Source organism: Nerophis ophidion, linkage group LG13 (genome assembly GCF_033978795.1).
Source record: "Nerophis ophidion isolate RoL-2023_Sa linkage group LG13, RoL_Noph_v1.0, whole genome shotgun sequence".
NCBI classification, from domain to species: domain Eukaryota; kingdom Metazoa; phylum Chordata; class Actinopteri; order Syngnathiformes; family Syngnathidae; genus Nerophis; species Nerophis ophidion.
Genome location: NC_084623.1, coordinates 4,533,879 through 4,561,333, shown reverse-complemented (window position 1 = coordinate 4,561,333; position 27,455 = coordinate 4,533,879).

Below are 27,455 nucleotides of genomic sequence, written 5' to 3'. Positions count from 1 at the left end.
ATTTTTTTGTAATAAATAAAGGCACATTTATTTAACATCATTTATGATAAATTAATCATTCAAGTAACCGTTTAAATATGTATTTATTTATTATGTTTTGTTCCATTTGACTTGCTGTAGTATTTGTATGAAAAATTTAAATTTTGTGTAGCTAATATATAACTAAAATATATATTAAAAATAATAGAATGCACTTTTTGGAAATACATACAGGTACATTTATTTGAAATCATTTATAATAAATTAATTATAAAAGTAACCATTTAAATTTGTATTTATTAGTTGATTTTTGTTCCATTTGACTTTCCGTAGTATTTGTATGCATAATATTTATTTTTTGTAGTTTAAAATATTTTAAAAAATATATATTTTTCATGATTGAATGTACTTTTTTGTAACAAATAATGCCACAAGTATTTAACGACATTCACAATTATTTATTTATTTGAGTAATCATTTAAATATGTATTTATTTATTATTTTTTGTTGCATTTGACTTGCGGAAGTATTTGTATAGTTTAAAATATATTAAAAATATATATTTAAAATCACTGAATGCACTTTTTTGTAATAAATAATGACACATATATTTAACGTCATTTATATTTAATTAATCATTCAAGTAATTATTTAAATATGTATGTATTCATATTTTTTTGTTCCATTTGACTTGCCATAGTATTTGTATGCAGAATATTTATTTTCTGTAGTTTAAAATATACTAAAAAATATATATTTAAAATAATTGAATGTACTTAGTATAGGTTTGGGAAGCTTTTCAGGTGGAATTCTTTCCCATTGTTGCTTGACGTACAGCTTAAGTTGTTCAACAGTCCAGGAGTCTCCATTGTGCTACTTTTCCACTTTGCGTAAGTCCATTTTAGATGAGCCAGGGCCCAGCGAAGCCGACGCCTGGGTGTTGTTGATAAATGGCTTTGGCTTTGCATAATACAGTTTTAACTTGCACTTACAGATGTAATGGCGCACTGTAGTTACTGACTGGGGTTTTCCTAAGTGTTCCTTAGCCCATGTGGTGATATCCTTTACACACCGATGTTGCTTTTCGATGCAGTACCGCTTTAGGGATTGAAATCCCTAAATTCCTTGCAATAGCTGGTTGAGAAATGTTGTTCTTAAAGGCCTACTGGAACCCACTACTACCCACCACGCAGTCTGATAGTTTATATATCAATGATGAAATGCCAATATGGCCTTTTTAGTTTACTAAATTACACTTTTGAATTTCCCGGGAGTTTCGTCTTCGAAACGACGTGTAATGATGACGTGTACGCAAGACGTCACAGGTTTTTAGGAAGTATGAGCGCTGCACACACACACAGCTAAAAGTCGTCTGCTTTAACGGCATAATTACACAGTATTTTGGACATCTGTGTTGCTGGATCTTTTGCAATTTGTTCAGTAAATATTGAAGAAGTCACAGTAGAAAGATAGAGTTGGGAAGCTTTAGCCTTTAGCCACACAAACACAGGGTGATTCCTTGTTTAAAGGGGAACATTATCAGCAGACCTATGCAAGCGTCAATATATACCTTGATGGTGCAGAAAAAAGACCATTTATTTTTTAACCGTTTTCCGAACTCTAAATGGGTGAATTTTGGCGAATCAAACGCCTTTCTGTTTATCTCGCTGGAAGCGATGACGTCAGAATGTGACGTCGCCGAGGTAACACACCCGCCATTTTCATTTTCAACACATTACAAACACCGGGTCTCAGCTCTGTTATTTTCCGTTTTTTTGACTATTTTTTGGAACCTTGGAGACATCATGCCTCGACGGTGTGTTGTCGGAGGGTGTAACAACACTAACAGGGAGGGATTCAAGTTGCACCACTGGCCCCAAGATGCCAAAGTGTCTGCCGCCAGACCCCCATTGAATGTGCCAGAGTGTCTCCACATTTGACCGGCGATGCTAAGACAGACATGGCACAGAGATGTATGGATAACCTGCAGATGCATTTGCAACTATAGTCAACGAAATCACAAAGGTGAGTTTTGTTGAAGTTGACTGCCAGCTAATCGATGCTAACATGCTACGCTAATCGACGCTAACATGCTATTTACCGGCGGTGCTAAAGCAGACATGGCACAGAGATGTATGGATAACCTGCAGATGCATTTGCAACTATATTACGTTTCCTTCCACCCACATTTAATGCGAAACAAACACTTACCAATCGACGGATTTAAGTTGCTCCAGTGTCACAAGATGCGAAAGTCCTGATCGTTTGGTCCGCACATTTTACCGGCGATGCTAACGCAGCTATTCGGCCATGCTATGGCTATGAATAGCGTCAATAGCTATTCGCTCAATAGCTTCAGTTTCTTCTTCAATACTTTCATACTCCAACCATCTGTTTCAATACATGCGTAATCTGTTGAATCGCTTAAGTCGCTGAAATCTGAAAAAAATAGAAGATTAAAATAAAAAATAAAAAAAAATCGGTCTTAGCCTGAGCCCTGGAGAGGGGGTGCAGACTGAGGCCAAGGGAAAAAAACAACAACTCATAGCCATAGTACACAGCCCTCTTCCATGTGTGTAAGAGGGAAACATCAAACATCAAAGAACACAGAGGACATTAAAGACATTAAAGCAGCAGTTACAACCAGACACTTCTACATACAGCTATGAATAAAAAGTAAAAGAAAAATATACACTGTGGTGGCCTCTGCGGTGTTCCACGCCATCGTCCGCTGGGGTGGAGGGAGCATGGCCAGAGACAGGAGCAGACCCAACAAAGCAACCAAGACAGCAGACTCCACTCTCGGCCAGTGTCCAGTCCTCATGGATGAGCGAGGATACGTCCAAGGTGACTGAGGTGTCCGACACCTGCTCACCTGCCTCTCCGTCCCAGCGCTCAGTGCTAGCTCCGCAGCCCTGTCCCCTCATCCGCATCTCCGCCAGTCCCTCCAAACCTACTCCGTGTGGCAGACACCCAGCAGCTGGTCTCCATGGCCAAAAGGCTCCTGGGATGCAGATCCAGAAGTCCACAAAAAAGCACCACAGAGGTCACAAAAGTGCCACCCCTTGTCACACAGTCCCAAAGGGTCCCGGACCAAAAGGCAAAAAAATATAATAAGACATGAAAACAAGAGGGAAACACAAAAGGATGACACAAGAGCACAGAGCTCTTGTGTTCCCGGCTGGCCTGGGAACGCCTCGGGATCCCCCGGGAAGAGCTAGACGAAGTGGCTGGGGAGAGGGAAGTCTGGGTTTCCCTGCTTAGGCTGTTGCCCCCGCGACCCGACCTCGGATAAGCGGAAGAAGATGGATGGATGGATGGACAAAGTGAAATCTTCACTCGTTTTGGGTTTTGTACAATTGGATTTGGCCAGCGCCCCCCGTGACCCCGAAAGGGAATAAGCGGTAGAAAATGGATGGATGGATGGATTTGGTTTAATGGACACAATGACACAGATTTAAGCGAATAAAGTCAAGTTGTTGTTACACTCCACTGATACTTTGAGGCAAGTGTGATATAATCACAACTAGAACTCCAATTTCCCACCAAGGCCTTCCCTTGAAGTATTCATGTTTATCTCTCATATATCATCCTCAGTTCTACGCTCTTCTCTGGAGGATGGAGTTGTTTACCATTTACAAGGAAATAGTTTATGGAAATTATTCAACATTCCCGAGAAAAACCCCAGACTTCGTATCGGATACTTTGTGAAATGGCAGAACTTCTCCCGACCTTGTCACCGACACTTAACTCATGGTGAACCAATCCCGTCCTTCCGGCCCTTCCTTCCTTCCTCTGGACATCTTCACACGCACGCCGCCGGGCTCCTCCCGACCGAGGCGCTGGCGTCCGCGGCGGTTGCACGGATGGCGAATGAAATCCATCCGGAGGAATCCCGTGCAGGGAAACACAGACATCAGCCTGCGATATCAAAATAAGGCAGCTGCCACGGCATTCACAAAACCTCTCAGGACGTTTGGACGAGGGGAACAGATGGTTTTGTACTTCAGCAACATTCTTCAGATGATGGTTTTAAGGGCTTTTGGAGACAGTGTTACTTCTCTTCACAGTGGACGGCAGGAACCAAGTGACGGTACATAATCCGTCTTTGTCTGCGGCCCCGCAGTCGGGGGGGAGGACCTCCTCCATTCGTCACGATTGTCGTTGATAACTTCTTCTTTTCGGGATTATAAATCAACAATGGCTGTCGCATGCGTCAGCTTCTCATTGGAAGATGTCTTCCAGGACCCGGACATGTTAAAAGAACCAAACAAACTCAGTATTCTTCTTCCTCTAAACCAATGGTGTCAAACTCAAATACAGAGCGGGCCAAAATGTAAAACTGAACAAAGCCGTGGGCCAAGCAAGGCTTATATAACTTTATAGTGACATACAAAATACAGTTTCAAGTAATAATAATTAGAAAATATCAATGGCATATCAAATAAAATAAAAACACAAATGTTATGCCTTTTTTCGGCGGCGGGTTTGAGTTGGGGCGCGGTTTGGTGGTAGCGGGGGTGTGTATCGTAGCGTCCTGGAAGAGTTAGTGATGTAAGCGGTTCTGGGTATTTGTCCCGTTGTGTTTATGTTGTGTTACGATGCGGATGTTCTCCCGAAATGTGTTTGTCATTCTTGTTTGCTGTGGGTTCACAGTGTGGCGCATATTTGTAACAGTGTTAATAATAATAATAATGGATTAGATTTATATCGCGCTTTTCTATTATTAGATACTCGAAGCGCTCACAGAGAAGTGGGAACCCATCATTCATTCACACCTGGTGGTGGTAAGCTACATCTGTAGTCACAGCTGCCCTGGGGTAGACTGATGGAAGCGTGGATGCCAGTTTGCGCCTACGGCCCCTCCGACCACCACCAATCATTCATTCATCATTCATTGACCGGTGTGAGCGGCACCGGGGGCAAAGGGTGAAGTGTCCTGCCCAAGGACACAACGGCAGCGACTTTGATGTCCATAGGTGGGAAGCGAACCTGCAACCCTCAGGTTTCTGGCACGGCCGCTCTACCCACTACGCCATGCCGGCCCGGGTTTATGTTGTGTTGCAGTGCGGATGTTCTCCCGAAATGTGTTTGTCATTCTTGTTTGCTGTGGGTTCACAGTGTGGCGCATATTTGTAACAGTGTTAATAATAATAATAATAATGGATTAGATTTATATCGCGCTTTTCTATTATTAGATACTCAAAGCGCTCACAGAGAAGTGTGAACCCATCATTCATTCACACCTGGTGGTGGTAAGCTACATCAGTAGCCACAGCTGCCCTGGGGTAGACTGACGGAAGCGTGGCTGCCAATTTGCGCCTACGGCCCCTCCGACCGCCACCTATCATGCATTCATCATTCATTCACCAGTGTGAGCGGCACCGGGGGCAAAGGGTGAAGTGTCCTGCCCAAGGACACAACGGCAGCGATTTTGATGTCCATAGGTGGGAAGCAAACCTGCAACCCTCAGGTTTCTGGCACGGCCGCTCTACCCACTACGCCATGCCGGCCCGGGTTTATGTTGTGTTGCAGTGCGGATGTTTTCCCGAAATGTGTTTGTCATTCTTGTTTGGTGTGGGTTCACAGTGTGGCGCATATTTGTAACAGTGACAAACTTGTACACTGTTAGTACAAGATGTAGTCAAAGGCAATTGAACATTGTTGTTTGGGTGAAAACCAACAAATGTTCGCGGGAATGATTACCCTTGATTGATCGCCTTGAAATTCCAGTCTCCCGGAAAATTCGGGAGGGTTGGTAATTATAACAATTGGTGGAGTGCCATCTCCGGGTTGGGAAGGAGACCCTGCCCCAAGTGGAGGAGTTCAAGTACCTTGGAGTCTTGTTCACGGGTGAGGGAAGAGTGGATGGTGAGATCGACAGGCGGATCGGTGCGGCATCTTCAGTAATGCGGACCCTGTATCAATCCGTTGTGGTGAAGAAGGAGCTGAGCCGGAAGGCAAAGCTCTCAATTTACCGGTCGATCTATGTTCCCATCCTCACCTTGTTTATACGGCCACCCTCAGTGTGACCTGTATGGCTGTTGACCAAGTATGCCTTGCAAACACTTGCGTCTGTGTATTGAGCCGCATATATTAAGTACATTACGGCCCGCCCCCAATATTATTGTCCGGGTGGAAATCGGGAGGAATCCGGGAGGGTCACTGAACTTCGGGAGTCTCCCAGGAAAATTGGGAGGGTTGACGAATATGAGTATTAGTGGTGAATGTGGTGTTACAGCGGCAGGCCAGCTCTAATGTTAATTTGATATTGCCTCAAGGGCCAAATGAAATTACACGGTGGGCCAAAATTGGCCCGCGGGCCAGAGTTTGACACCCGTGCTCTAAACACAACACGTTGAGTTTGTACCAAAATGGATACATGGATGATACAGCATGTGGTCAGATGAAACCAAAATAGAACTTTTTGCTATAAACTCAACTCCTCGTGTTTGGAGGAAGAAGAATACTGTCAGGCTTGGACTTGGTCTTGGTTTGTTTTCCCGAGGTGCAAAGCGAATGGAGTGGAAACGGCGTGAAGGTAAAGACATCTTTATTTTAACACTAAAACTAAAAACAGGAACCAACAAAAAATGCGCTCAATGGCGGTACAAAAAAACTGGGCTATGAAACAAAAGACTAGCACAAAGACTATAAACTACACACATGAAACAAAGACACTTGCGCAGTGGCATGAATAACAAAAACTTACGAGGACAAAATGGACAGCATGGCAAGGCATGAAGCAGATAATCGAGGGCGTGAATGAGGTGATGTTGCCAGACTGACTAACTGGTAACTGTGGCTTAAATAATGAACATGATAAGTGAAAACAGGTGTGAGACAAGACAGGTGAACTGATTGGTTGTCATGGTAACAAAACAGGGAGTGGAAAAAAAAAAAGGAACATAGAGTCCAAAGGGTCAAAAGCACCTGGTATTCCTAGGCAGTCTCCCATCCAAGTACTAACCAGGCCAGACGCTGCTTAGCTTTGAGAACAGATAAGATTGGGGATGCTCAGGGTAGCATGATCAGATACGCCAGAAAACTAAATCAGTTGGCATGGTAAGACAAACAAGGAAATGCAAAACGTGAAGCAAGAGTCCAAAAACGAAACAAAACATGATCAAACATAAAACCAGATTCACAGGCGTGACAAATACTGAGTTGCATCCCAAGAACACCATACCTACTGTGAAGCATGGGGGTGGAAACATCATGCTTTGGGGATGTTTTTCTGCTAAGGGGACAGGACGATTGATCCGTGTTAAGGAAAGAATGAATGGGGCCATGTATCCTGAGATTTGGAGCCAAAACCTCCTTCCATCAGTGAGAGCTTTGAATGGTTGACCAAATACTTATGTTCCACCATCATTTACAAATAAATTCTTTAAAATTCCTACAATGTGAATTCCTGGATTTTTTTTCACAGTTGAAGTGTACCTATGATGAACATTACAGACCTCTGTCATCATTTTAAAGGGGAAAACTTGCACAATCGGTGGCTGACTAAATACTTTTTTGCCCCACTGTATGTTAACCTAACATATTATGGTAAGAGTCATTCAAATAACTATAACACATAGAACATGCTATACGTTTACCAAACAATCTGTCACTCCTAATCGATAAATCCCATGAAGTAAAAAGAGCTCAGCAGCGCATGCACTTTTTGTCATCATTTTAAGTGGGAGAACTTGCACAATCGATGGCTGACTAAATACTCTTTTGCCGCACTGTATATATATTGTGGAGAGGCGGAGGCGACGATCTGACGGCGGGGTAGAGCACGCTGGAGCCCTGCCCAAGATGGCGGCAATGAGGCCGAAAATGCTGATGAGCGTGCCGGGAGCGATCCCGCCGCAATCAAATTCAGGTGCGAGGATCGCACACCGGCACTCAATTGACATTTCTCCTCTCGCCGTATAAAAGGGGAGAAGGAGGAGGGATCATGGCAGAGGGAGTAGGAGAACCAGCAGCAGCAGTACCCGACGATCGAGAGCGACGGAGAGCGAGCCGAAGACGTAGACGACGCGGCCAACTAAAGGCGAGCGAGGAGGAGCAGGAGAGAATGAGCTGAAAAGCCTCCCGACCACAGACAAGCTTGTGTTATTGAGAGAATAAACAAGTCAACGTAACGTATTATTTTCGGGTCTCCCCATGTCTAGCATTAAAAGATTACAGTTGGTACAAAATGCGGCTGCTAGACTTTTGACAAGAACAAGAAAGTTTGATCACATTACGCCTGTACTGTATATACCTTTATATACATATATACATACATATATACCTATACTGTATATACCTTTATATACATATATACATACATATATACCTGTACTGTATATACCTTTATATACATATATACATACATATATACCTATACTGTATATACCTTTATATACATATGTACATACATATATACCTGTACTGTATATACCTTTATATACATATATACATACATATATACCTGTACTGTATATACCTTTATATACATATATACATACATATATACCTATACTGTATATACCTTTATATACATATGTACATACATATATACCTGTACTGTATATACCTTTATATACATATATACATACATATATACCTATACTGTATATACCTTTATATAAATATATACATACATATATACCTATACTGTATATACCTTTATATACATATATACATACATATATACCTGTACTGTATATACCTTTGTATACATATATACATACATATATACCTATACTGTATATACCTTTATATACATATGTACATACATATATACCTGTACTGTATATACCTTTATATACATATATACATACATATATACCTATACTGTATATACCTTTATATACATATATACATACATATATACCTGTACTGTATATACCTTTATATACATATATACATACATATATACCTGTACTGTATATACCTTTATATACATATATACATACATATATACCTATACTGTATATACCTTTATATACATATATACATACATATATACCTATACTGTATACACCTTTATATACATATGTACATACATATATACCTGTACTGTATATACCTTTATATACATATATACATACATATATACCTATACTGTATATACCTTTATATACATATGTACATACATATATACCTGTACTGTATATACTTTTATATACATATATACATACATATATACCTTTACTGGCTTCCTGTGCCCTTAAGATGTGACTTTAAGGTTTTACTACTTACGTATAAAATACTACACGGTCTAGCTCCATCCTATCTTGCCGATTGTATTGTACCATATGTCCCGGCAAGAAATCTGCCTTCAAAAGACTCCGGCTTATTATTGATTCCTAGAGCCCAAAAAAAGTCTGCGGGCTATAGAGCGTTTTCCGTTCGGGCTCCAATACTCTGGAATGCCCTTCCGGTAACAGTTTGAGATTCTACCTCAGTAGAAGTATTTAAGTCTCACCTTAAAACTCATTTGTATACTCTAGCCTTTCAATAGACCTCCTTTTTAGACCAGTTGATCTGCCGCTTCTTTTCTTTCTCGTATGTCCCCCCCTCCCTTGTGGAGGGGGTCCGGTCCGATTACCATGGATGAAGTACTGGCTGTCCAGAGTCGAGACCCAGGATGGACCGCTCGTCGGGACCCAGGATGGACCGCTCGCCTGTATCGGTTGGGGACATCTCTACGCTGCTGATCCGCCTCCGCTTGAGATGGTTTCCTGTGGACGGGACTCTCGCTGCCGTCTTGGATCCGCTTTGAACTGAACTCTCGCGGTTGTGTTGGTGCCACTATGGATTGAACTTTCACAGTATCATGTTAGACCCGCTCCACATCCATTGCTTTTGGTCCCCTAGAGGGGGGGCGGTTACCCACATCTGAGGTCCTCTCCAAGGTTTCTCATAGTCAGCATTGTCACTGGCGTCCCACTGGATGTGAATTCTCCCTGCCCACTGGGTGTGAGTTTTCCTTGCCCTTTTGTGGGTTCTTCCGAGGATGTCGTAGTCGTAATGATTTGTGCAGTCCTTTGAGACATGTGTGATTTGTGGCTATATAAATAAACATTGATTGAAACCTGCTCGGGCTTCACGGTGGCAGAGGGGTTAGTGCGTCTGCCTCACAATACAAAGTTCCTGCAGTCCTGGGTTCAAATCCAGGCTCGGGATCTTTCTGTGTGGAGTTTGCATGTTCTCCCCGTGAATGCGTGGGTTCCCTCCGGGTACTCCGGCTTCCTCCCACCTCCAAAGACATGCACCTGGGGATAGGTTGATTGGCAACACTAAATTGGCCCTAGAGTGTGAATGTGAGTGTGAATTTTGTTTGTCTATCTGTGTTGGCCCTGCGATGAGGTGGCGACTTGTCCAGGGTGTACCCCGCCTTCCGCCCGATTGTAGCTGAGATAGGCGCCGGCGCCCCCCGCGACCCCAAAAGGGAGTGAGCGGTAGAAAATGGATGGATGGATGGATGAAACCTGCTCAGCAATGTCCTTCCTGAGTGTTCCATGGAACCCGCACGACACTGCAAATATATATATATATATTTATATATTTTTTTATTTTTTTTAGCAGTGTGAATACAAAATGCTGATGGAGGGTTTTGAAGTTGTTTTAAAGGATTTTGAAGGTCACAACATTGACCCCTGATACCACATTTTCCAAGTATCTTTTAATCATCTTTAAAATCGTATTAAAAAAAAGACGTGTCTTCTTGTCTCATAATAATTGTGGACGATTAAATAAAAATGTGCATTTCTCCTTCAAGGCTATATTCAGTGAGATCCTGGGTGTAAAAGAGTGTCGGACTGTATGTTGCTCCACCGCCAGCGATCCAACAAAGACATCTGCCACCACAAGTCTTACTTTTTTCTTTTTAGCAAAGCTTCCTTTGACGTGCAAACAAGCTCGTACGACGCTGCGACCGTCACGTACCAAAAAAAAAAGAAGTACTAACTGTGATGGCACGACCGGCCATGCAGACACTGGATGTCAGTGAAGATGAGGGAGAAACAATACGACGTAACACAAGACCTTCTCCACAAACGTGGACGGATTGGAAGCCCGCGCCATCCAAGGAGGTGGTCTGCAGCGTGGACAATCCTGCACAGGTGTGGACATCCATCCCGCTCACCAATGACAGCGTGGTATGCAGAGGGACTGGAATATCTGCTCATACACAACAGCAACTGTATGCCCCGAAAAAAACAAAACATATAAAATCTAAATGTTAGGCCGGGGGTCAGCAACCCGCCCGAGTTGCTCCCTGGACCTCTTTCAGAGATGTGTGAAAATGTAAAAAGATGAATATATTTTCTGTCGGAGGACAAACATGACACAAACCGTCCGAATTGTTAGAAATCCCCCAGTTTATGTTAGACACGCTTCACTGATGAGAGTATTTGGCGAGCACCCTTGTGTCCTACTCATTTCAGCGCTCCTTGAACTCATCGCAGTTTGTTTACATGTACAGAAAGATGTGTTTCATGCCACCTTGCTTTGTCACATTTTGTCCACCAAACCTTTTATGCTGTGCATGAATGCACAAAGGTGAGATAATCAGTCCTAACATGCTATTTAGGCTAGCTGTATGTACATATTGCATCATTATGCCTCGTTTGTAGCTATATTTCAGCTCATTTCCTTTACCTAATTTATATTTGCATGTTTCATGCCACATTATCTGTATGTAATATTGGCTGTATGTCTGATAGTTGTTTGTGTGCCATGTTGTTCCAGACCACAGCAAACGTTAACCAGCTTGCTGAGATTGTAATTAATCCATTAGAAGAAGAAAGCCTGCAATTTCCTTAAACTTAAACTCACACATCTATACCTTTGGTCATTCTAAGACAATCATTTCCAGGAGTTAGTCATCTTGTGAGAAGCCTCCATTTTAACAATTGTTTCCAATGTTGCAAAAATGTATGGAATAAAAAATAAAATACAACATTTTTGTCAGCAGCCTTTGATAGCAGGCTAATAAAGATAATATAGACACTTACGTCATGTGTTGTCTTCATTATAACACTTATATAAGACTTTTAAAGTCATTTTGATAGTAAGCTAATATAGCTAATATAGACACTTAAGTCATGTGTTGTCTTCATTATAACACGTATATAAGACTTTTGACGTCATTTTGATAGTAAGCTAATGTAGGTATGAGATAATACCGACGCTTACGTCATGTGTTGTCTTCATTATAACATTTATATAAGGTTTTTAAAGTCATTTTAATAGTAGGCTAATATGGCTAATATAAAAAACTTACATCATGTGTTGTGTTCATTATAACACTTGTATAAGACTTTTAAAATTATTTTAATGGTAAGCTAACATAGCTAATATAGACACTTACATCATGTGTTGTCTTCATTATAACATTTATATAAGGTTTTTAAAGTAATTTTAATAGTAGGCTAATATGGCTAATATAAAAAACTTACATCATGTGTTGTGTTCATTATAACACTTGTATAAGTCTTTTAAAATTATTTTAATGGTAAGCTAACATAGCTAATATAGACACTTACATCATGTGTTGTCTTCATTATAACACTTATATAAGACTTTTAAAGTCATTTTGATAGTAGGCTAATATAACTAATATAGACACTTACATCATGTGTTGTCTTCATTATAACACTTATATAAGACTTTTAAAGTAATTTTGATAGTAGGCTAATATAGCTAATATAGACACTTCCATCATGTGTTGTCTTCATTATAACACTTATATAAGACTTTTAAAGTCATTTTGATAGTAGGCTAATATAACTAATATAGACACTTACATCCTGTGTTGCCTTCATTATAACAACTATATAAGACTTTTAAAGTCATTTTGATAGTAGGCTAATATAACTAATATAGACACTTACATCATGTGTTGCCTTCATTATAACACTTATATAAGACTTTTAAAGTCATTTTGATAGTATGCTAATATAACTAATATAGACACTTACATCATGTGTTGCCTTCATTTTAATACTTATATAAGGTTTTTAATTTTTTGCGGCTCCAGACAGATTGTTCTTGTATATTTTTGGTCCAATATGACTATTTCCACGTTTTGGGTTGCCGACACACCCAAAAGGAAGAATACGTTCCCAACAGTTTCCAACATATTTGGGAACTGACATCACTGGAGGGGAATCAGTTCCTATTGGTTGCATGTGTCCCTACCTGATAAGTCAATCATAGCCGTGCCGTGGACAACAACGGCTGGTCCAGCAGGTCTCCACAGTCCGCCGAGGCCGAGCCTGGTTGCCAAATGTGAAGGTCCTCCTCGCCACAAGTCTCACCGTCTTGATTTGTGGGAGACTTGGTCGGAAATGAAGACAATAAAAGTGCTTGTCCTCAATGGCTGACTGTCAGGAGAGCCATGATGTCTTTGAGCGTCTTCTTCTCCGTCCCTCGGCTCTCCAAAGGAAACCGCCTCGCATGTTTGAGAGCTGTTCCACAGATCAGTAGAAGTTTCCGTGGGAGGTACTCGGGACGCAGTTCTTTTAAGACAATGTCTTGTCCAGCATCGGGAATATTTAGATACTTAGTTAGTTTAGTGTCTATATTAGTGTGTACACAGTACATACTTGCAGGGATGGGGGACTTATTCATTACTTTATGATGCACCAATAGCATCCTTTAGTACCAGGTACCATATTTCAATACCTTTGTTGTGTGTGACGTCACTTATTTATTTGTTAGCCATGTTGGACCTAAAATACAAAAAAACTAATATGTCTGGAGCCACAAAAAAATATAAGTGTTATAATGAAGGCAACACATGATGTAAGTGTCTATATTAGCTATATTAGCCTACTATCAAAATTACTTTAAATGTCTTATACAACTATTATAATAAAGGCAAGCCATGATGTAAGTGTCTATATTAGCGATATTAGTCTACCATCAAAATGACTTTAAAATCTTATATAAGTGTTATAATTAAGGCAACACATGATGGAAGTATCTATTTTAGCCCTAATAGCCTACTATCAAAAATACTTCAAAAGTCTTATATACGTGTTATAATTAAGGCAACGCAGGATGTAAGTGTCTATATTAGCTACAATAGCCTACTATCAAAATGACTTTAAAAGTCTTATATAAGTTTTATAATGAAGACAACACATGATGAAAGTGTCTATACTAGCTATATTAGCCTACTATCAAAATGACTTTAAAAGTCTTATATAAGTGTTATAATGAGGGCAACACATGATGTAAGTGTCTATATTAGCTCTATTAGCCTACTATCAAAATCACTTTAAAAGCCTTATATAAGTGTTATAATGAGGGCAACACATGATGTAAGTGTCTATATTAGCCTACTATCAAAATTACTTCAAAAGTCTTTTATAAGTGTTAAAATGAAGCCAACACGTGATGCAAGTGTCTATATTAGCTATATTAGTCTACTATCAAAATGAGTTTAAATGTCTTATATAAGTGATATAATGAAGACAACACATGATTAAAGTGTCTATATTAGCTATATTAGTCTACTATCAAAATGACTTTAAAAGTCGTATATAAGTGTTATAATGAAGGCAACACATGATTAAAGTGTCTATATTAGCTATATTAGTCTACTATCAAAATGACTTTAAAAGTCGTATATAAGTCTTATAATGAGGCAACACATGCTGTAAGTGTCTATATTAGCCTACTATCAAAATGACTTTAAACGTCTTATATAAGTTATATACTGAAGAAAACACATGAGGCAAGTGTCTATGTTAGTTATTTTAGCCCTCTATCAAAATGACTTTAAAAGTCTTATGATGAAGGCAACGCATGATGTAAGTGTCTATTTTAGCTATATTAGCCTACTATCAAAAATACTTTAAAAGTCTTATATAAGTGTTATAATGAAAGCAAAACATGATGTAAGTGTCTATATTAGCTATATTAGCCTACTATCAAAATGACTTTAAAAGTCTTATATAAGTGTTATAATAAAGACAACACATGATGTAAGTGTCTATATTAGCTATATTAGCCTACTATCAAAATTACTTTAAAGTCTTATATAAATGTTAAAATGACTTTAAAACCCTTTAAGTGTTATAATGAAGACAACACATAATGTAAGTGTCTATACTAGTTATATCAGCCTACTATCAAAATAAATGTAAAACTCTTATATAAGTATTATAAAGAAGGCAACACATGATGTAAGTGCTTATATTTACGATATTAGCCTACTATCAACATAACTTTAAAAGTCTTATATAAGTGTTAAAATGTTTGCTGTGGTCTGGAACAACAGGGCACACAGAAATGCAGCCATATTACACACAGATAATGTGTCATTGGACATGTAAAACTAAATTATATACAAAAATGATAAAAGTAAAGGATATGTACCTACAAACGAGGCGTAATGATGCAACATGTACATACAGCTAGCCTAAATAGCATTTCAGCATCGATTAGCTTGCAGTCATGTACTGATCAAATATGCCTGATTAGCACTCCAGCAAGTCAATAAGGTCAACAACGTTCTGCCTTCACGCACAGTATAAAAGGTTTGGTGGACAAAATTAGATTAAACAGACTGTTGCGTTACAGTCCACACTATGGTGAGTTCAAGAACCGTCAAAATGAGTAGGACAGAAGGACGTTCACCAAATAGTGTCAATTAAACACTGAATTGGGAAGGTTTGTGTCGTGTTTGTCCTCAAATAAAAAACATACTAAGACTAGAATATTATTTTACACCCACCTTTTTCCATTTTCAATAATTAAAAAAAAAAATGCTCCAGGGAGCCACAAGGGCGGCGCTAAAGAGCCGGGCGTCTCCGACAGCTGCTTTTGCTGACACGTTCGCCGACAACGGACAAAGCCAATCCTCCGCTGTCCAAATATTCCAAGACTTTCCATTCTAGATCTGAATCGTCGGAAACTCTTACCGCATTTCTTATTCATGGTTGGGTATAAATTATTCTCCCTGATATGAGCCCCAGTCACGTAAGGCAAAGTCTTACACTTTGATAGCGAGATAAGGACGGAGGAAGAGGATAATAATAGACAGCCAGGGTCAGGGATATATTAGCAGAGTCCACAGAACGGATGTAAAAAAAGGTTCTGGTCCTATAAAAAGGCAAAGCTGTCAAGTCCAGACCACTTACGAAAATATGAACCGTGAGCCAAACCACCACCGCGTTTTTTTTACCTCATCCAACGACCGCTGTTTTGGACGCGACGTCCCGTCCGCTTTGTAATGAACATGGAAGGCAAAGCAGCTGGGGACTAGCGATAAATACTGTGCTGTTCTTGGGTGTAGCCGCTAGCTCTTAGTGGACACTGTCGGCTCCGTTAAAAGAGCCTCCGGTAACCAAGTGGCTCCACAGATTTGTTTTTACTTAATTTAATCTATTCATAAATTGTGAGAGAAATTAATAGCTAACGTAAAAACAACATATATTGTACCACATTTTCCGGACTATAAGGCGCACTTCAAATATATATTTTTTTCTCAAAACCGGTGCCCCTTTTGTAAGGAATAATTCGGGTTTAGCTTACAGAGATTGAAGCAATTTTATTTGGCACATGGTGAAATGATAAATGTGACCAGTAGATGGCAGTCACACATAAGAGATCGGTGTGGACTGCAACATAATGGCAGTCACACATAAAAGATATGTGTAGATTGCAATATGATGGCAGTCACACGTAAGAGATAGATGTAGACTGCAATATGATGGCAGTCACACATAAAAGAAACATGTATACTGCACTATGATGGCAGTCAGACGTTAGAGATATGTGTAGTTTGCACTATGATGGCAGTCAAACATTAGAGACATGTGTAGACTGTAGTATGATAGCAATCACACATAAGAGGTACGTGTAGACTTCAATATGATGGCAGTCACACATAAGAGATAATGTAAACTGCAATATGATGGCAGTCAGACATTAGAGATATGTGTAGACTGCAGTATGATAGCAGTCACACATAAGAGATAGGTGTAGACTGCAATATGATGGCAGTCACAAATAAGAGATACGTGCAGACTGCAATATGAGGGCAGTCACACATAAGACACATGTGTAGACTTCAATATGATGGCAGTTACAAATAAGAGATACGTGCAGACTGCAATATGATGGCAGTCACACATAAGACACATGTGTAGACTGCAATATGATGGCAGTCACACATAAGAGACATGTGAAGACTGCAGTATGATAGCGGTCACACATAAGATATAGGTGTAGACTGCCATATGATGGCAGTCACACATAATAGATACATGCAGACTTCAATATGATGGCAGTCACACATAAGAGATACGTGTAGACTGCAATATGATGGCAGTCACACATAAGCGATATGTGTAAACTGCAATATGATGGCAGTCAGACATTAGAGATACGTGTAGACTGCAATATGACGGCAGTCACACAGAAGCGATATGTGTAAAATGCAATATGATGGCAGTCAGACATAAGAGATACGTGCAGACTTCAATATGATGGCAGTCACACATAAGAGATACATGTAAACTGCAATATGATGGCAATCAGATATTAGAGATATGTGTAGTTTGCAATATGATGGCAGTCATACACAAGAGATACGTTTAGACTGCAAAATGATGGCAATCACACATAAGAGATATGTGTAAACTGCAAAATGATGGCAGTCAAACATAAGAGATACGTGTAGAGTTCAATATGATGGCAGTCACACATAAGAGAAACATGTATAGTGCAATATAAAGGCAGTCAGACATGAGACATATGTGTAGTTTGCAATATGATGGCAATCACACATAAGAGATATGTGTAAACTGCAATATGATGGCAGTCGGATATTAGAGATACGTGTAGATTGCAATATGATGGCAGTCACACATAAGAGATACGTGTAGACTGCAATATGATGGCAGTCAAACATAAGAGATACGTGTAGACTGCAATATGATGGCAATCACACAAGAGAGATATGTGTAAACTGCAATATGATGGCAGTCGGATATTAGAGATACGTGTAGACTGCAATATGATGGCAGTCACACATAAGAGATACGTGTAGACTGCAATATGATGGCAGTCAAACATAAGAGATACGTGTAGACTGCAATGTGATAGCAGTCACACATAAGAGATAGGTGTAGACTGCAATTTGATGGCAGTCACAAATAAGAGATATGTGCAGACTTCAATATGATGGCAGTCACACATAAGAGAAACATGTATAGTGCAATATAAAGGCAGTCAGACATAAGAGATATGTGTAAACTGCAATATGATGGCAGTCAGACATTAGAGATACGTGTAGACTGCAATATGATGGCAGTCACACATAAGAGATATGTGTAAACTGCAATATGATGGCAGTCAGACATTAGAGATAAGTGTAGACTGCAATATGACTCAAGTAAACAACACCAACATGTTATATGTTCCATTAAAAATATCGAACATTACACACAAAAATCTAAATCCATAAATTAACTGCGCCATTTTGTAAACCGCAGTGTTAAAGGGTAGGGGAAAGTAGCGGCTTATGGTCCGAAATGTTTACTGTAATTACAATTACACGGATGTAATATTTATATACTACATTTACATGATATCACATCAAATGAAGTGTATTGTATAAATCAATAGAATTGTGTAGCACGTAGGAGGGCCTGCATTATGTAACAATTGGTGTTTATGTTGCACAGGGACCTGTTTGAGTGACGGACCGTGGGTCGTAGTGTTGGCTTTGCGTTGCGGGCGAGAAATGGTGCTGGTCGTTGGAAGGAAACAAACCAGTGTGGAAAAAATGAGTCGTCTTGCAAAAGTCAGCCTTTATGGTTTTTGTTTTGTTTTTGGGTAGGGGGTATGTGCGCGTCATGCAACGCACGTTGGTGTGCCAAGTCGGTGTGCCAAGTCGGTGTGGTGTGCCAAGTCGGTGTGGTGTGCGGCCTCGCGTGGGAGCATCGTCCGTCTTCCAGGGCCTGAGCTCGGGGGCGGGGCCTGTGTTGATGCATGCCTGGAAAGCGGCGGGGCGTGCGGTGGTCTTAAAGGGTCAAACACACACCTTTTGGCAGCGCTGTTGTTGACTCACAAAAGGGAAGAACACGCATATGACAACACAAACATTTGTCCTAATATTTTCTAAATCTATTAGTTAGTTCTGGTTGATCACGATGGATGTCCAGTATACGCTCGGGATGTAATATTATAATATCACGGTATTAAGTCGTCGATATTATTGTGCTATATGTACGAATAAAAATGTTGTAAAAACGCCAAAGTGTGTGAAATTAAATACCAGATATAAACACACTTTCAGTAAAGTGAACACAAACATAATGGTCACGTGTTCTAATCATATTTATTACCACAAACATGCATTTTTAAGTGCAAACAATTGTTTGTATATATATATATATATATATATATATATATATATACATATATATATACACACACACATACACATATATATGTATATATATATATGTGTGTGAGTGGGTATATATATATATATATATATATATAAAGATATATATATACATATATACCCACACACACACACACATTTATATATTTACATACATATACACACACACACACACACACACACACACACACACATATATATATATATGTGTGTGTGTGTATGGATGTAAATATATAAATGTGTGTGTGTGTGGGTATATATATATATATATATATATATATATATATATATATGTATATATGTATCTTTATATATATATATATATATATATATATATATATATATGTATCTTTATATATATATATATATATATATACCACTCACATACACACACATAAATATGTGTGTGTGTGTGTGTGTGTATATATACAGTATATATATATGTGTGTGTGTGAGTATATATATATGCATATATACATATATATATATATATATATTATATTATATATATATATATATACATATATATATACGTGCACACACACACATACGCACGCACACACACTCTCACACACACACACACACACGCACGCACGCTCTCACACACACACACAAACACAAACACACACACACACAACACACACAAAATACCTGTTCTAGAACCAATTAGGTTGGTAAAGCGAGGTGCCACCGTACTAAAGTTTACATTTAATAAGCTATTTAAAACAGGTGTTTTGTATTTTTGATTGTTTAACTTTTAATAATTTAAATACCTTAAAAATAATTACGTTTCGCTTCAAATACATTTTCCGGGTGATGGTTTATCACAGGGGTGTCAAACTGGCAGTTATGGTTGCCATCAGAGGCCATCACTTTTAACGATGAGTAATATATAAATATTGCAAGGAATTTAAGGATTTCACCATCTACAGTCCATAATATCATCAAAAGGTTCATAGAATCCGGAGAAATCACTGCACGTAAGCGGCAAGGCTGAAAACCAACATTGAATGCCCGTGACCTTCGATCCCTCAGGCGGTACTGCATGCAAAGGGAAATCAGTGTGTAAATGATATCACCACATGGGCTCAGGAACCCTTCAGAAAACCACTGTCAGTAACTACAGTTGGTCGCCACATTTCTAAGTGCAAGTTAAAACTCTACTATGCAAAGCCAAAGCCATTTATCAACAACACCCAGAATGATGGATGAAATGTTCAGGAAATTTCCAAACAAAAATAATTGAAAATGTCTTTATTTTAAGATCAGCACTAAGTTTTTGTTATTGTGATGATTTTGAGGCCGTGGTATTATCTTCACACTCCTAGCATGAGGCTGCATTTACGGGTACGAGACATTTAAACCGATCCCAAGCCGAGTCCTTCCTGGCTGATTGCTTACTGAGCTACCCCATCTTTGTAAGTTGTTTTTCTAACCGGAGTTTGCGGCCACAAAAAGTATGTAAAGTACCCCGTGACCGCAAAAAAAGAGACGGTGGAGGCCGTTTCATGCACGGCGGCTCAGTAACATAGCAGATTGGTGGTCTTTTGATTAGAGCGTGTCTTGTTGATATCACCGCACCGCTTTCTGCGTCCGTGCCAGCTGCTGAGGTTTAGACTGAAACGCTTATACTTCTCTAAAAATACACATGACACATCACGACAAGATGTTTATGTTGATTGGATTAAACATGAAATGTGTCTTTTTTTTTTTTTTGTTCCCCCTTTCACGCCCAGCTGGTCAGCCGTGCCTGGTTTGGAGATGGCAGTCGTGATAAAAGGTCTAAAAAAGGCAGCTTTAACCGAGTGAAATACAGTTTTATTATTTTTTTAAATGACCTGGATTGTAGCGGTTGTGTTTTGGCGACAAATATGTGGGAGGTGTGAGTGGACAGGAAGCAGGCCCGGTGTCAGGGGGAGCCACGGTCGGGTGATGGATGAGGAGACCTTGCAAGCAATAACTGAAGTTTCACAAAAAAACAAAAAGGGCAGATCAACTTATTCTTACTCCTTTTGGGATAGGTTGAACCTTTCTGAACTGATTGGATATATTTGTTAATAAAAGTGGGACAGTCGGTAAAATGAGGGACACTTCTATCACCGCTTCACGGTGGGAGAGGGGTTAGTGCGTCTGCCTCACAATACGAAGGTCCTGCAGTCCTGGGTTCAAATCCAGGCTCGGGATCTTTCTGTGTGGAGTTTGCATGTTCTCCCCGTGAATGCGTGGGTTCCCTCCGGGTACTCCGGCTTCCTCCCACTTCCAAAGACATGCACCTGGGGATAGGTTGATTGGCAACACTAAATTGGCCCTAGTGTGTGAATGTGAGTGTGAATGTTGTCTGTCTATCTGTGTTGGCCCTGCGATGAGGTGGCGACTTGTCCAGGGTGTACCCCGCCTTCCGCCCGGTTGTAGCTGAGATAGGCGCCAGCGCCCCCCGCGACCCCGAAAGGGAATAAGCGGTAGAAACTGGATGGATGGATGGATTCTATCACCGCAATTAAACTACAAAGTAGAGTCGGTCCGGTTTTGCCTTTGCCTCGTCCTTCACTTAAAGCAGGGGTGTCCAAACTTTTTCCACTGAGGGCCACACACTGAAAAATCAAAGCAAGCGGGGGCCATTTTGATATTTTTTTAATTTAAAAAACAATACAATAAACGTATTAAAAAAAAGTCTACATTTAGGCCTCCACTCAGGCTTGATCCTGGTAAAGCCAAAGGGTTTTTGTAAAAAAAAATATAAATAGTATTATTATTATTGTTATCATAAGTTTAAATCTCTCGATCAACATTAGGTCTACCTGTCAAAAAAATGTTTTAAACATTTAAGTTGTATGCCCTTTTTGTCAAAGAAGAACCCAGGTTTTTTATGGAAAAATCACCTAGTGTGCAATATTTTCCCCCAATTAAATGTGAAAGTGGAATATTTGATATTGTAAAATAATTGGAGCCTTAAACAGGACAATAACTCTTTTTGAGCAATGACACGGCCCTTCTTTAAAAAAAAAAAACTCAGTTTTTTATATGGCAAACAAAGTATGCAACTTTTTCCCCAAAGAATATCTTAAAGTGGAATATTTAATATGACATAATTGGAGCCTTGAACATTATGATGTTGATTTTGATTCATTATTAATATTTAAAGAAACAACCTGCATGGCCGCTTTGTGTTATTAGACTAAACATTGCAATAATTTATTGTTACATTTCACCTGTTTGCTCATTTATACCACTATTTTTTTTTTAATCGTATTTTTAGAATGTGTTGTGGGGCCGCAAATGGCCCCCAGGCCGCACTATGGACACCCCTGTCTTAAAGCGTGAGTAAAAAATGCACTAAAATATTCTACAGTATTATCGGCTGACAGAATGCTTGAACACACTGCAGCTAGTCCTGGGTAGTCCCGCTCCTTAATGCGTCAGTCATGGGCAGGATTCTCACAGGAATGAGGGAAATATCCCTCCAGAGCCACACTGCACGTCACATGCCATGTTTTGTATTAGTTGCCGTTTTCATGAAGCAGTTAAAAGCGTGCGTGATTTTTGGAATTGCGTGAAAAGGTTGAAGTTAGTGTGGCCGGCTGGCCTTCATGAGCACTGACTTGCAGGTGTGGAGGAGCTCATATTGCCTCCAGATGTCACAGAACATCAGTTGAAGTCAGAGACAGCCCGACGTGTTTCATAAAGCCGGCCGCAGATGCCGACCTCGTCAGATATTTCAACAATGTGTCAGCTGATTGGACGCATGTAATAACAGTGGCCAGACCCTTAATTAGTGAGAGATATTTGATGGTATGTTAATACATTATTGAAATGTAAGCACTATTATGATGATCATTTATTCCTATATGCATTTGGTAAAAAAAATAAAAAAAATAATAATACACATATACATGATGTGTGCACGCTATATGTGTAGTATACTATATATATATATATACATATATATATATATATATATATATATATATATATATATATATATATATGTATATATATATATGTATATACATATACATATATATATATATATATATATATATATATATATATATATATATATATATATACACACACACATATACATATGTGTATATATGTATGTACATGTATATATATATTCATTTATATATATATATGATTATATATATATATATATATATATATATATATATATATATATATATATATAAACAGTATAAATATACTATATATTATATATACATACATATATACACATATACATATATAATTGTATATATGTGTGTGTATATTTTACATTATTATAATAATATATATATATATACACACACATATACATATATATATGTATGTATGTATATATACATATACATATATATATATATATATATATATATATATATATATATATATATATATATATACAATAGAGTACATATTATTATAATAATAGAATATAATATATGTGATGACCTCCTTAAAGTTTTTGAATCAGTCAAAAATATCAAGAAACTAAAATGCGCCAAACATGTATATGTGTGGAGAAAGTGTTTTGCATTTTTCCCATCATGCCGTGTAATGGTTTTAAATTAGTGTAATATATATTAAAAATATATATTTTTTTGTAGACATTTTTTTATGATACTCACAAAGTTCACTGAGCAGGTTGTGTTATTTGTGTCCATGTTTGTTGAATTTTTGTGCTGGTTTAATTTTTTTTCCGCGCCATGACTAGGGAAGGTTGTGTGGATGAGGTCATATTAATAAATGCTGTGCATGAGCAAAATTGATTAGTCAAAGATTTAAATTTCTTTGTTGGCCACCAGATGGAGATAAACAATGGCATTATTACACCGTGCTCAAAAAGTTATATTGTAGGTAGTCTGTTTTTGGATCTTATTCCAAACCTTTCTTGTGCTGCCCATGAGCAAAACATAACATGTAAATTATGTTTTTTTCCTCAGAAATTGCAGCTCAATGATCGCACTCTTATCTTTCGACGTTAAAACCACTCATATCCCTCCCATCTTGAAACAACAGCTTTTTGGTAAGAGACATTGAACAGAGATGACGTTTGCGATTCAAAATCACAGATGGAAGAGATAAAGTCAATTATTCTTTTAAATAAGGCCTTGGAATATCCGCTCCACGTCCTTTTATTTATTTTATTTCCTCCACACACAACAGTGGCAGAGAGTGCCGGGGCGGGAGGTCTCCGAGGTCTCATTTTGCTGCTCCCGAGGTGCAGCCATAAAACTGACAAGCAAACTAATTATCCCTAAAATTACAACATCTTAATGTTCATGCAAGGAGAATTATTGTCTGTGTGTGCGTGTGTGTGTGTGTGTGTGTGTGTGTGTGTGTGTGTGTGTGTGTGTGTGTGTAAGAGAGAGAGAGGCTGTTCATTAAGCAAGCAGCAGTAGGTGGCCTCCTGCATGTATCACAGTGGTGGCCTGACATAAATCATAATCATAAATTGATAAAAGTTAATTCTATTTTTAATTGACTTTCCATACATATATCACATGTTTCATCATATTTTCTTCATGTCCATTGTTGCTGTTTTCACGTTAGAACTTTTATTTAATCAGAATTTAGCTAGCTTGTTGCCAGCGCAGCCATACCCGGCCAGCGGAGAAATCAGTGGTACTCACTGTTTTAACCAATAAAGAAGCAGAGCAAAATGTCAATTAGGTGGCAGATATATATTTGCTAGCGCTGTGTGAATTCTGCCGAAGGCCTTCTGAACTAACATTAGCGGTAGCTGTGCAGTTTAGCCAACGGAGGACATTCAGTTAACAGACAGTTGTGATAGCCGATCAGATCACAATTTATTGACAGTAGCCCATCTTGGTAGCCTTACTTTGAACGTGACTGTGATAGGACTTGTCACTCCCAACTGTACAATCATAAATTGTGATTTACGAAAGCAGAAAGTGGCACCCTGGGCCATACCCGGCCAGCGGAGAAATCATCGGTACTCACTTTTTTAACCAACAAAGAAGCAGAGCAAAATGTCAAATCGCTGGTAGATATATATTTGCCATCGCTGTGTGAATTCTGCCGAAAGCCTTCTGAACTAACATTAGCGGCGGCTTTGCAGTTTAACAAACGGAAGACATTCAGTTAACAGACAGTTAAGGTAGCCAATCAAATCAAAAGTTGTTTACAGTAGCCCATCTAGGTAGCCTTATGTTGAACTTGACTGTTATTGCATACCTGCTTGTCACTTCCAAGTATCCAATCAAAAGTTGTGATTTACGAAAGCAGAAAGTGGCACCGGAGCCGTACCCGGCCAGCGGAGAAATCATTGGTACTCGCTTTTTTAACCAACAAAGAAGTAGAGCAAAATGTCAATTAGGTAGCAGATATATGGATATCTGCCAGCCCTGTGTGAATTCTGCCGGAGGCCTTCTGAACTAACATTAGCGGCGGCTGTGCAGTTTAATGAACAGAAGACATTCAGTTGAATCGATCAATCAATGTTTATTTATGTAGCCCCAAATCTCAAATGTCTCAAAGGACTGCACGAATCATTACGACTACGACATCCTCGGAAGAACAGTTAACAGAGAGTTGCGATAGCCAATAAAATCAAAAGTTGTTTACAGTAGCCCATCTAGGTAGCCTTACGTTGAACTTGACTGTTATTGCATACCTGCTTGTCACTTCCAAGTATCCAATCAAAAGTTGTGATTTACGAAAGCAGAAAGTGGCACCGGAGCCATACCCGGCCAGAGGAGAAATCATCGGTTCTCACTTTTTTAACTCATAAAGAAGCACAGCAAAACGTTGATTAAGTGGCGAATATATATTTGAAAGGCCATTTTCAAGAAGGATATTTAAAGAGAAACTAGATCTTGTGAAACGAAGTAGGCCGATTAATTAAGCTGTCCTGGCGGTTCCACTCGAATCATCCAACTACGAGCGGTACCAATGGCTTATTAGGTATCAAATGGCCGTAGATGTTTGTTCCGAGACTGCAAAGTTAATAAATACAAACAAACAGGCAAATAATCTGTCAAGATAACCATTTTAAATAATAATAATCTTACAAGCTTGGTTTTTCTCTGGTTTCCATCAGATCATGTCATCCTAGAGCTGCTTTGTCCTCCACTGAATCCACAGCCTTATGTTTTTTTTTATCCGTGAATGCTTTTGATAAAGAAGATGAGATTTCATCATCCACACATCAACTGACCATTTTAGTTTTGGAGTAGAACCAAGATGGGTAGATCCACGTCACCTTGGAAGCTTGATGTGAATTCGCCCGTTTGGGTTTCCACGACAGTTGATATGCGACACGATAAGAAGCCAGCAAATACTCTTATCGATTCACAAGCGTGCTAAATCTCCGATGGCAGACACGGGATTACGGAGGGATTTACGCCCGTCTCATTCTGCTCCTGACAGAACACGGCGGCGACATGTCAAGACGGCGTGTTGGCCACGACACGCCTGCCGTCATTGCAAGGACGTCTTGGGGGTGAGAAGGCAAAGCATCACGCGGCGATACTGATGTCGCTGTCTCGATATTATTTAGGGAAGGGTTGGGACCTTTCAATTTTATGTCGCCCAGCGTCCGATGTCTTCAAACTGACATCATTCATTTTTAGCTGAAGCGTCAAATTTATGGTCCTGTGTATGATGACTCGAGACCGAGGGTAGGCAAGACAAAATGCTGAAAGAGACACAATGGACCAAAATATCTAATCTGCCTGGAGTCGCAAACATTTTAAAGTCTTATGTAAGTGTTATAATGAAGGCAACACATGATGTAAGTGTCTATATTAGCTATTTTACCCTACTATCAAAATGACTTCAAAAGTCTTAAATAAGTGTTATAATGAAGGCAACACATAATGTAAGTGTCTATTAGCTATATAAGTCTACTATCAACAGGACTTTAAAATTCTTATTTACGTGTTATAATAAAGGCAACACATGATAAAAGTGTCTATATTAGCCTACTATCAAAATGACTTTAAAAGTCTTATATAAGTGTTATAATGAAGGCAACACGTGATGTAAGTGTCTATATAAGTCTACTATCAACAGGACTTTAAAATTTTTATTTACGTGT